Source organism: Palaemon carinicauda, chromosome 32 (genome assembly GCF_036898095.1).
Source record: "Palaemon carinicauda isolate YSFRI2023 chromosome 32, ASM3689809v2, whole genome shotgun sequence".
Classification (NCBI taxonomy): domain Eukaryota; kingdom Metazoa; phylum Arthropoda; class Malacostraca; order Decapoda; family Palaemonidae; genus Palaemon; species Palaemon carinicauda.
In genome coordinates this window covers 29,378,436-29,390,125 of record NC_090756.1, presented here as the reverse complement: position 1 = coordinate 29,390,125, position 11,690 = coordinate 29,378,436, and positions in this window count along the sequence as shown.

Sequence of the window (11,690 nt, the reverse complement as noted above, 5' to 3'; positions counted from 1 at the left end):
ATAGATTTTTCGCTTCCCTCAAAATCCATTTTTTGGGTTCAGGCTATGTCATCCTGATGGAAGTTTACCAGAGCATTAGTGTATCTGTGGATTCTCAATCAGTGCCGTACTCTCAAGAAAGTATTTTCCTGGTCCGTCTTGACCTAGAGACCTATGATGTTACCGTCATACATCATTTCATCTAAGCATGAACTATGTTAGTGCTTCCTGCCTCCTACAGGGAAGAGTCGTACTAGACTCTGGAAAAAGTCTCGAGGAGTACATAATAACTATGGATGACAAAATGACAAGCTTGTATAGTGGTCTCACCCTTTACATTATAAAGCAAAGTTTGTATAAGAGTCACCAATGTCAGTATGAGTTTGTGACATCTTCCCTAATGTGACTACTTTTATTAACTATTGGATAACAGTTGTATCCGCATAGGAACAAATTTTGCATATCTGCCACTATCCCGTTAGGATACCACGTTAACCCCTTCCAAGGAAGGGTTAGAGTGAGTGGACTCTTGATTGAATCAGGGAACAGTCTCGAAAGACATACCATGATAAAAATATCCATATTTTAATCTTAATGCTCAGTACATTTCTAATGAGTGTGGGCGAATAAGACGCAGGGTTCACTATGAACTAGTTTATTAAAATTTAATAAACGTACATATCAGATCAACATTTATAAAATTTATAAAATGTGGATGACATGCGTAAAAGCATAAAGAAAAACAGTCAACAGAAAATATTGTTTCGTCTACTAGGAAACAGATTTGCCACATCAATTGAATTATTAATAATAGTGATATAGTCTGTATACTGTTTACATACGCTAGCGTAAAAAAAGCTTGGCACAAGTGCCCGTATTATGCTATAGATTACCGACGTCAAAGGAACAGTTCGTGAGGACACTTTCATGGCCTAACGCACAGCGTGTAGTAACATACAGTGACTACATGCACACCCTCTTAATCAATCGTCCCAAATTAATCACACTGTTCCTTGCAGACTTAAAACAGAAGGTAAAAGAATTCTACCTACTGCTACCACAGATCTCATAAGTTGCTCCACTTACTTCGCATAGTGCATAAAGAACGCCTTGGATGACTACCAGCCGGTGTGCAAACAAGGATGTTCAAAGGCCATATAATTAAAGAAATTTTATGGAAGAGGCAACTTTCCTCGGATCATGACTAACGGGTGTACTGTCTGGATCCGTTCTGCGAATAACACGGGTGAATTTCGCCCTTAGTTATAGATAACTTTGAACCAGGGTTTGTCTTCTGACAGCTGTCCTCCCATAAAGTCTGAAGTTCTATGAAGATAGACCTTTAAGCACTCCACTGGACATAGAGAAGCATCTTCCTTCAGAGAGCAGATTCTCTAGGGACCCCACATGTTGGTAGGTAGCTTGTTCCTGGTAAGAAACGTTGGGTCTGGAAATAGATTCAGTTCACCCTCCAAGAGCTGGACGTGGCCTTCCTCTCTAGAGAGAGCCACTATTTCATAACTCTGGCCCCCAAAGCGAGTACAAACAGAAATATGACTTAAATTCAAAACCTTCTAAGCACATTCCTCATTGTTCATTATATATACACAATGAAGAATCATATCTAATGACCATGCAAAGGGTCTTTGGAAGCGCTGGAAGGTCTAGTTCATTAAGAACGTCGTTATAAAGGTCGACCTGTAAGGCATATGGTATCTAACTTGTCAAGGCAGGCTTGAACAATAGAATCGTGTTGACTGCTAAACCTTGCTCATGAAAGTGAATGAAGAATGATGAATAGGAATCTGTCGGGATTTCTTTGGGTTTCTTCGTCTTGACAAAGGATTGCTATTTCTTCCCTGAAGCCTCATAATGTCTTCTGGTTTCCTACGAAAGTCTATACTGACTCCTAAACACCGAATCTTTTTCTCATCGTTAAAGAGAGAAAATCATGAGATGTAGGTTCCGTGTTTTCTGTGATGGAGCGAAGACAGTCGACTTCTGTAATCGCGGAGAAAGGGAAGAATCCGGTAGCTGGTACGAATTTTAGTCATAGTTCCAATACCAGAGGGAACCACATGCTATTTTGCCACTATTGCTGCTTTCGTTTTGAAGGATCTCAGCTTATCGAGGACCTTCAAAAGGAGGGTTGTGCGGAGGGAACAGATAAATACTGGACCATCTGTTCCAGTCCAGGGACATAGCGTCCACTGCCTCCGCTAACGGATCCTCGTAAGGGGGACACGTAACGATCTATTTTCTTGTTGTCTTCGTCGCAAAGAGGTCTATCTGCAACTCTGGGACTTGACTTGAGATGAGGGAGAACGATCCTGCGTCAAGGGACCATTCTGACTCTATAGATATAAACCTAGATAGAGCGACCGCTGTCAGATTGCGGAACCCTTGAATGTGAACTGCTGACAGGTGCCATTTCTTCCTTTCCGCCAAGCGGAATATGGCCCCACATCACTTGGATCTCTTCACGCGATTGATGCGGATTTTCTCCAGAATCCTGTTGCATCCTTAATCTGTGCTCTCAGCACTGGTTTTGTTATCAAAGCAAATTGTAGAGAGCCCAGTACTCTCTCCTGTTCACGTCTCGATATCCGTTTGGATTTCAATAGTGTCTTGACAGATCCTGCTATTTTTTTCCTCTTCTTACTAGGAATGGAAAGCCGATGTGACTCCAAATTCCAGTGAATTCCCAACCACTGGAATTTTTCAGCTGGAGAAAGACGAGACTTTTTGATGTTGATCTTGAATCCCAGATGTTCCAGGAACTGGATCACTATCTGAGAAGCCTGCATGCATTCTGTCCTGAATGCTGCCCACACCAGCCAGTCGACCAAGTAGGCTACTACTTGGACCCCCTTTAGGCGTAATTGATGGATGGCTGCGTTCGCGAGCTTCGTGAAAATCCTTGGGGCTATGTTTAGCCCGAAAGGCATGGCTTTGAAGGCGTAAAGTTTTCTATGTAACTTGAAGCCTAGGTAGGAGGAGAGGTGACGATTAATTGGAACGTGGCAATAAGCGTCAGACAAGTCTATAGAGACAGTATATGCCCTTCTGGGCAGTAGGGTCCTATATGCTGAAGCGTGAGCATTCTGAACTTGTAGTTCACTATGAACTTGTTGAGTGGCGACAAGTCTAGAGTTTTTTTTAGTCCTTCTTTGGAACATAAAACAGCCTTCCTTGGAATTTTATGGACTTAATTTTCCGATTACTCTTTTGTCTGAGAGTTCTCGGACATATTCTTCCAGAACGGGGGATGAGTGTTGGAACTATTGAGGAAATTGAGGTGGAGGACTGCTCCAGCTCCAACCTAGTCCAGCGATCCCTAAATAGCTCTAGTCTCCCTCCTACAGGAAGTATCTTACTTCTGCTGTTGTGGACCTGAGGCCTTGCCTCCTTGACCGCATCCTCCCCTGTATCCCCTTCCTCTTGAAGGGCGTCTAGAAGAACATCTGGCTGTTCCTCTAGCTCTCGAACGAAAGGAAGAAGTCTGGCTTTCGAAGGCTGGGTTAAAAACTGGCGACTGTGTCGCCACTTATTGAGGCACCAGCTGGTACGTGGTTGGAGGTTGTGCCACTATCTGAGGCACTGCGGTCACAGGAAGTTGTTGTTGTTGCTGTCTGTAGGGTTTAGCCGGCCGAGAGGATGGCCTAGGCCTTTTTGTCTTCCTCTTGGGTTGGGGACCCTCATCTGGGGAAGACTTTCTCTTAAGATCTAAGCCCCACTTTTTGAGAAGGTTCCAATTCTCTGTGGCGACCTTGTCTACTACCTCTTTAACCACTTCATTGGGAAAGAGGTCTTTACCCCAAATACGAGAGGAGATCAGTTTCCATGGGTCGTGCCTCACCACATCCGAGGCGAAACACGAACTCTCTACAGGCTCTCTCAGCTTAAATAAAGATATAGAGATCCTTCGTAGCTGTGGCCAGATGGCTTTTGGCCACAACCATGAAGAAGTCCTGGATCTTGGGGTCACTTGCCATCGTTTCTAGTGTCGTTTGCAACGACATAGAAGCCGCAAGTCTTTCCTTTGTCTCTTGCTCTCTATGCAAGAGAACCTCCGACAGTTTTGGAAGTGCCTCACCGAACTGGCGTTCAGCAATTTAAGCTTCCAGCTTCCTGGCTGAGAAGGTAAGGTGTACGTCCTTTCCAGTCTTCTTGGTCCAAGGGCAAGGTCAGAGGTAACGGCTTGCACTCCTCCAAGGAGGGGCATGGTTTCCCTGCCTCTACCACCTTTAAGGCTGCCTAATATCCCTTTTCCAAGAAGGGAAAGGCTCTGGTAGGAGAGGCCACAAAGGAGGGAAGCTTCTTACTCAAGGCTGGCACCTTTGAGTTAGTGAAGCCCCTCCCTTTCATTGAGCTCGCTAGTGATGTCTGAGCTTTACTATGGTAAAAAACTATGACCTCCTTCGGCTCCGTCTCCTCCTTTGAGGCTGGCTCCTTTCTAAGACAGACATAGCAGTTCGGATAAGAATCTTTGTTGGGCCAAAATTCCACTTCTTCCATGGGAATTGCTCCCAACTTTTCTGAGATCATGATCTTCCTGGTTGTCATTGGCATGTGTTCGGCATACCTCCAAGGATTGGTATCCGAGCACCAAGGAAGATCCTTCACGCTGAGCAGCTTCTAGGCCCCACGTGAGGCTGCAATTCTACGTATCTCCAGTTTCATTGCAGCTTCCTTCTCATCATTTTTCCTTTGAATTTGTTGGATCATCTCAACAATGGAAGAAAGAGTCCTTCCCAGTTCATCTCGGGTAGCAGACAATGTAGACGGAATAGGTTCTGGGTCCGGAACCGATGTAACCGACACTTTGTCGATTTCTTCCTTTTCTACTTGGTGAGCCTGGAACAGCTCCTCCTCCTGACCTTCTCCTAGAAGGTCCTTCTCAGTAGACTCTGACACCTCCGACATCCTATCGTCCGATTGGATGTCTTGAAGGGCAGCTGAGACTTCATAATCTACCGGATTCTGGGCAATTGGTATCTCCACCTGAGGCTGGATTGCATCAGCCGATGCTTTAGGGGAAAAGGTAGGCCCTACTCTTTTCATTTGGAAGGTAGGGACCTGAAGTGTTTTTCTGAAAACCCCTCACCCAGGATTGTAACGTTTCCCTGGCAGCATCCCTTGACTCTGTTGACTTAGGGTCGTCAAAAGCCTCGGTAATCAGGTTAGAACAAACTGTACAAACCTGAGGGTCCAAATCGCGGAGATCATCTCTGGAGGCTGCGCATGCTGCGTGCCTCCTGCAATATTGATATCCACAGGAGTTCTTACTGCGGACATTACAGAACACACTCCCGCACTTCGGATGGTCCTCCTGTAAAGAGAAGAAAAATCCATGAGTATCAAGTGAAGGCTTTTCACTTATATTGAAACATTTAGCTTATATAGAAAAGCTATAAAAGACAGAAGAAAAGACACATAATTGTATTTCCTGTCCAGTCAATTGCTGAAACCTCCCGAGATATTAAAACTAAGGTTAATTCTCTACTAGAATACCTAATGTAATTTCCTAAACGGAAATTTAAGGTGTAGTTCACACCTTGAGATAAAGTTTTAATATACAATATAGAAAGATACAGAAAGAACTTACTTTCTATATATTTTACGGTCTCAGCAAAAGGCTGTACAAGATAACATTAAGTATGATGAAGTACTTTTCGTGTTATCACAAGCTTTGTACAGCAGTTTCTGCTAATGCAGTTTGTACTACACTACGAATACAGCAACTACTGTACATTGCATGCTGTTGTGCCAGCTAGCACCCGCCGGAACGTGCCGGCCGGAAACTACCCCTGTATAGTTCAAAGATATACTATCTTTAACTGATAGGCATTAGCCCACTGATTCGCGACTGTGTGCTGGCCGGCAAACGGCTGAAAACACTAATACCCGGCTGACGGCTGCTAATCGTAGTAGCCAGCAGATTCGGGCTGTGTTTCCACTGGCGTCCGGCAGGTAATAAAACCCATGCCTGCCCACAGTAGCCAGGAACCAGAGAACCTCCACCTGCCCGGCTGTCATCTGTTAAGCCGGCAGCCGGGTTAGGGGTGCAACAAAATAGTCAGAGAAACTGTATGGATGTAAGGTTATAAGGCGGCATTGCCATACGATCTTCCATCCAGAAAGAGTGAACTTATGGAAGGGGAGAATGTCGCATTAAGGCTTCCAAAGAATCCATAGCCTGCCGGGCTCTAATGGCAGACATGGAAGGGAGACCAAGGGAGGTCAGGGGTTCACTCTGCAAAGAATAAAGAGTCTCTGCCGTCCGACACGTAGTGCCAGCCGGCAGAGAGCTGAGCCTCTCCTCCATCCTAACCTATACTAGGTACGGAAGTAGGACTGTGGCCAAAAGAAAATAAAAGAAAGAGAGGTGGGGAAGAGATAAGGGTCCTATAGACTTCGTTCTAGCAGGAGAGACACTCAGCCGTTAGGGAAGCCCATCCTAACCAAGAATTGTCTATTAGGGAGGAAGACTGGCAGTACTTGCTAACCTCCTCCCAACCAGAACAAAGTTAGGTGAAGTTATTTTGCCGGGCAACAGAGAAAACTCATCCTTCAGCCCGAGAAAAACAACACAGGACAGTCTGCTAGGCCACTAGAGGAAGGAATCATCTCTTACAGAATCCTTCCAATATGGACTAGGGATGCAAAGTTTCTTGTGTCCGCCCCTAACCTAGCAAAGGAGACTCATTCTCCATGCTAGGAAGAAGCAGACCACAGACTAGAAACTCTGATGTTCTGCCCTAACCCAAAACACCAGTCACTCTGGTTATCAGGTCAGGACAGACATATCCTAGAAGAGTTATACCTGAATTATTATACAGATAGAACCACTAGGATTAAGCCGAAGGCTTCCAGAGAGAGAGAGGGATTGAACCTAGCTTCCAGAGGAGAAAAGAGCAATCGGGGATGTGCGAAAGTATACTACTGTACCTAGAATACTAGACTAGGTAAGATGAGAATCGATTACCTAAATCACCGAAACTCTCTCGTATACAATCTTGAAAAAACATTCAACAATATCTTACATGTATAAAATATTTGCCTATACCTTCAATAATATAACATTCGGAAAAGATTATATCATGCATGAAAGTACTAGTGCCAGACGTCTAGGCTACGAAGCCTCACGAAGAGCAAGATCGGTACCTCGACCTGTGTCGAAATCACCGAGCTAAAAACTGACGGTATAATATAAGCATTCCTAGCGGAGCTAAATAGCTGAATTATTAAAGCGTAGCAAACCGGGAACGTCGCTCCAGCTAACTAAATGACCCATATATAGCGAGCGATAGCATCCAGGATGCCTCCGGTAGGCAACAGCTCTTGTTTACGTTAAAATCACTTTTGATTTAATTCAAACGACAAGAGCTTACATTTATACATAGTAAAGATAATACTCAACTTCCTAGAGGCAGAAGAGGCCGGAGAAGTCATCATAATGTTGAATTAAATCCAAAATAACGAGAGAACACAAGGGAAAACACCGAGTAGTAGAGCTACACGAAAAGGAATAAAGAGGAAACTACCGCCTTCATCAGATACACACTAGAAACAGAATAGGAGAGATGCCTTATGAGCGGCTCTCTTTTCATTCTCGTTTCAGATTCTTGTCACTATACCCCCTCGAAGCGTTAATACTGTTCGGGGTGAAGATAGCTATGTGACGTGTCAAGATTACGTCTTCTGATATTATGCGATATCCCTGTGAGATTATTAAGTGATATTCACTCCAGGAGTTAGAATTCTGGATACCTTAAGGTAAAATTCTCTGGGAATATCACTGTAGTCAAATATACCCTAGAAAGCTACCTAATAGGAACTTCCATCAGGACGACATGGCCTGAGCCCAAAAAATCCCTTATTGCTTACCAATAACACTACGCAAAGGTCAAAGGTCAGAGTTCAGACTGATGTAAATGGCTCCCTGTGGAAGGGGGGAGGGAGAGCGGGGATCAGGAGGATGTTGCCGACATTAGAATGAAATAGCCGGTGAAAAAGACGTATGGGATGAACCATAAAATACCTGGAAGACGATTGCGTACATACGAACACGCAACGCAGGCAAGCCTGGTTGGTAGTGATTAGACACGAGAAACGGTCATTTATCTTATATCTTTTACCATTATATATATATATATATATATATATATATATATATATATATATATATATATATATATATATATATATATATATATATATGAATATATATATATATATATATATATATATATATATATATATATATATATATATATATATATATATATATATATATATATATATATATATATATCCTCGGAGTTGGGATACCTTAAAGTCATGGTTTATGTGGGTCATCAGACTAGTCTCCCATCAATACATTTACATCGGATCCCAAGTAATAACTGCCATTATTATTATTATTATTATTATTATTATTATTATTATTATTATTATTATTATTATTATTATTTTTGTTGTTGTTGTTATAGTTCTTGTTGTTGATACTATTTATTCATTTAATATCATTATCAAATGAATGTTCCTAAATGACACAGTTTGTGAAGTAATTTTAGCCCCAGAGAGAGAGAGAGAGAGAGAGAGAGAGAGAGAGAGAGAGAGAGAGAGAGAGAGAGAGAGAGAGAGAGAGAGGGGAAAATTTTTCCACAGTCAATATGAGACTGAAGATTAATACGCTGTTTCCGTAGTTTACCTGATTGGTAGATAGAGAGTTAGACAGATAGATAGATTATTGGAGTGATTGATACATCGATACAGCGTCCCCTTAGCCTTAATTTTACTCACTTTTCGGGTATTAATAAGACATAGTTTTTCAAGTAATTTCTAAATAAGCTTCATCTGTAATATAATAAAAAAGTATCGTAACCTATTGAAAACTAACCTGCCTGGCAATCTTTTGGACGGAAGTTGGAGACCTGCTCAAGCTGAATACTTTTTTTTTTTTAGTGTCTACAAACTCACCATCCTTATGAGCTAAGGATGGTGGCTTTTGGGAAATCTATAGATCTAGCTGTTTAGTCATCAGCAACCATTGCCTGGCCTCCCTGGTCGTAGATTACATTTTAGATCTATCTACTGACTCATCAGCAGCCATTGTCTGACCATTCAGGTCCTAGATTGCCTTTAGGTCTATCTGCTGATTCATCAGCAGCCATTGCCTGGCTCTCCTTGGTCTAGATAGATGAAGAGGTGGTTTGGGCGCTGATCATATGTATTTCTGGTTATTCTGTAGTGCATTGCCAGTGTCCCTTGCTTCTGGCATTCATGAGCGACCTTTACACAGGCTGTTATTTCCTCTTGGGGATTCCATTGGCATCCTGCAGGAAATCCTGTAATTGAGTCGTTAGTCCAAATCAAAAGTTTTATCTCTCACTTTTATTTTAGTAGTTATTATCGAATATTGTACGGAGGTTTCGCTGTTATTTTATGTAACCAACAGATTTATTTACAAAATCATTTAGGGAATCGTTCACTTTTGGAATATTGTTTTGATTGAAATAAAAAAAAATTGAAAACATGACACAGGTCAGATCACAATCATGGATGAAAATGTGTCGTTAAAAAAAGCAGTTGAAAAAAAAATCATATTTTTTTTTTAATTAAAAGAAAAAGGTTTTAATTGACTTTTTGTGTGACGAGGACGGTATTTCCTTCCGTAAAATTACTATAGAAACTTTTCTTATCAGTTATTTTCTCCTTTGTTGGAAATAATAATAAACAGCTTCTACAATTATGCTTTTATCTTTAGTATGGGTGCGATTTTTGCTTGTAATTGCTCTTAACTTCAAGTGTAGGTGTAAAATAAGCTTTTAACTGCATTGCACTTCAAGTTTAGATGTGAAATATTCTTGTAATTGGTTTTAACTTCAAGTTTGGTTGTGAAATATTCTTGTAATTGTTTTTAGCTTCCAGTGGGGTTGTGAAATATTCTTGTAATTGCTTTTAACTTCAATTGTGGCTGTGAAATATGTTTTTAATGGCTTTTAACGTCAAGTGTGTGTGGGTGCTATTTATATCTGTTTCCTTATTTTCTTTCCTAACTGAGCTATTTTCCATGTGGAATGTTATGAGCCCAAATGCTCCAACAAGAACAAATAGCTTCGTAATGAAAGGAAATAAGTAAATGAATACACTATAATAGAAGTAATGAATAATCAATATAAAATATTCTTTTCAGTGGAGGCTCTAAAACCAGGGATGAATAATGAATAATGTCAAGTCTTCTGTAAATATAAACTCTGAGTAAAAGAAACAATTTCTGACCGGTATATAATCAAAAGAGAACAAAACATCAAATTATCTTTTATGAATAAATTTAGGTTTTAGACATTTAATTTTCATTTATTATTGTTTGATTGATTTTTCTCCTTGAATTTCGACACCTGATGTGACCTATCCTTTCGAACTGTATTTCAGAGATAGATAAATAGATAGATAGATACAGAGGTAGTTGAATTGATAGAAAGATAGATAGATAGATAAATACTATTACAAAATCGTACCTTGCTTATGAAAAATAAAAAGTGAAAAGGAAAATAAAGATTTTTTCAGTAGTACGAGAAAGCGTTCCTCTCTCTCTCTCTCTCTCTCTCTCTCTCTCTCTCTCTCTCTCTCTCTCGCTCTCTCTCTCTCTCTCACTCTCTCTCTCTCTCTCTCTCTCTCTCTCTCTCTCTCTCTCTCTCTCTCTCTCTCTCTCTCTCTCTTGTTTAAGGTTAATACTCCATTATGGAATTTCTTGAAATCTTTTTTTGCGATTCGCCAAAATATAAATTCAGTTTCATTTTTTAGTATGAAATTGCATCTTGAAAGTTACTGTTTTTTATCTATTTTAACTTTTTACTCTTATTATTATTATTATTATTATTATTATTATTATTATTATTATTATTATTATTATTATTATTATTATTATTCTATACATTTTCCTGCACTTGAAAATTAACAGAAAAGTAATTTGCTAAACTTTTTAAATGTCAATTATTAGATATTTTTCTCCAAGTGATTCAAATTCTCCTGAACAAATCCATCGAAAGTATTATATTGATATCAACACTATTCATATTACAAACATAATCGACTAAATTAAAGAAAATACGTAAGACTTATCCAACGGATTTCCTTTCCGATGATTTTGATTTTGAATCCTTGCAGAACTCGGTGGGGTGGACTTTCGTTAAAAATATCAAATTCATTAAAAGTTTTTAAATTTTAGGTTCAAATTGTTGGTAATGTTTCCACACAGTGCTACATGAAGCTTGTTTCTTTCATTGTTTTTGCAATTAGAGAGAGAGAGAGAGAGAGAGAGAGAGAGAGAGAGAGAGAGAGAGAGAGAGAGAGAGAGAGAGAGAGAGAGAGAGAGACGAACCATCCAAAGATCAAATGATAAAGTAATAGACTTTTTGTCAGGGGAATGGGATCTTCCAACCTTTGTGCACACATCCTATAAAGCCTCTGTGAGTCACGTAACGGAGGTATTCCCTTTAGCACTTCCAGGGTAATACCTACTTCGTCCTCAGCAGAATATAGAATTTGGCTGTAAAACATGAGAGAAATATTGCATGTAGCTGTGTATGGCATAATCTTGCATAGTTGCTAGATGTCCCTATCAAGTTTAATTCCAACTTAAATAAACCCGAACACAATTATCATTCCACGTCAATACAGTCCTCAAAGGCCACATTATAGGC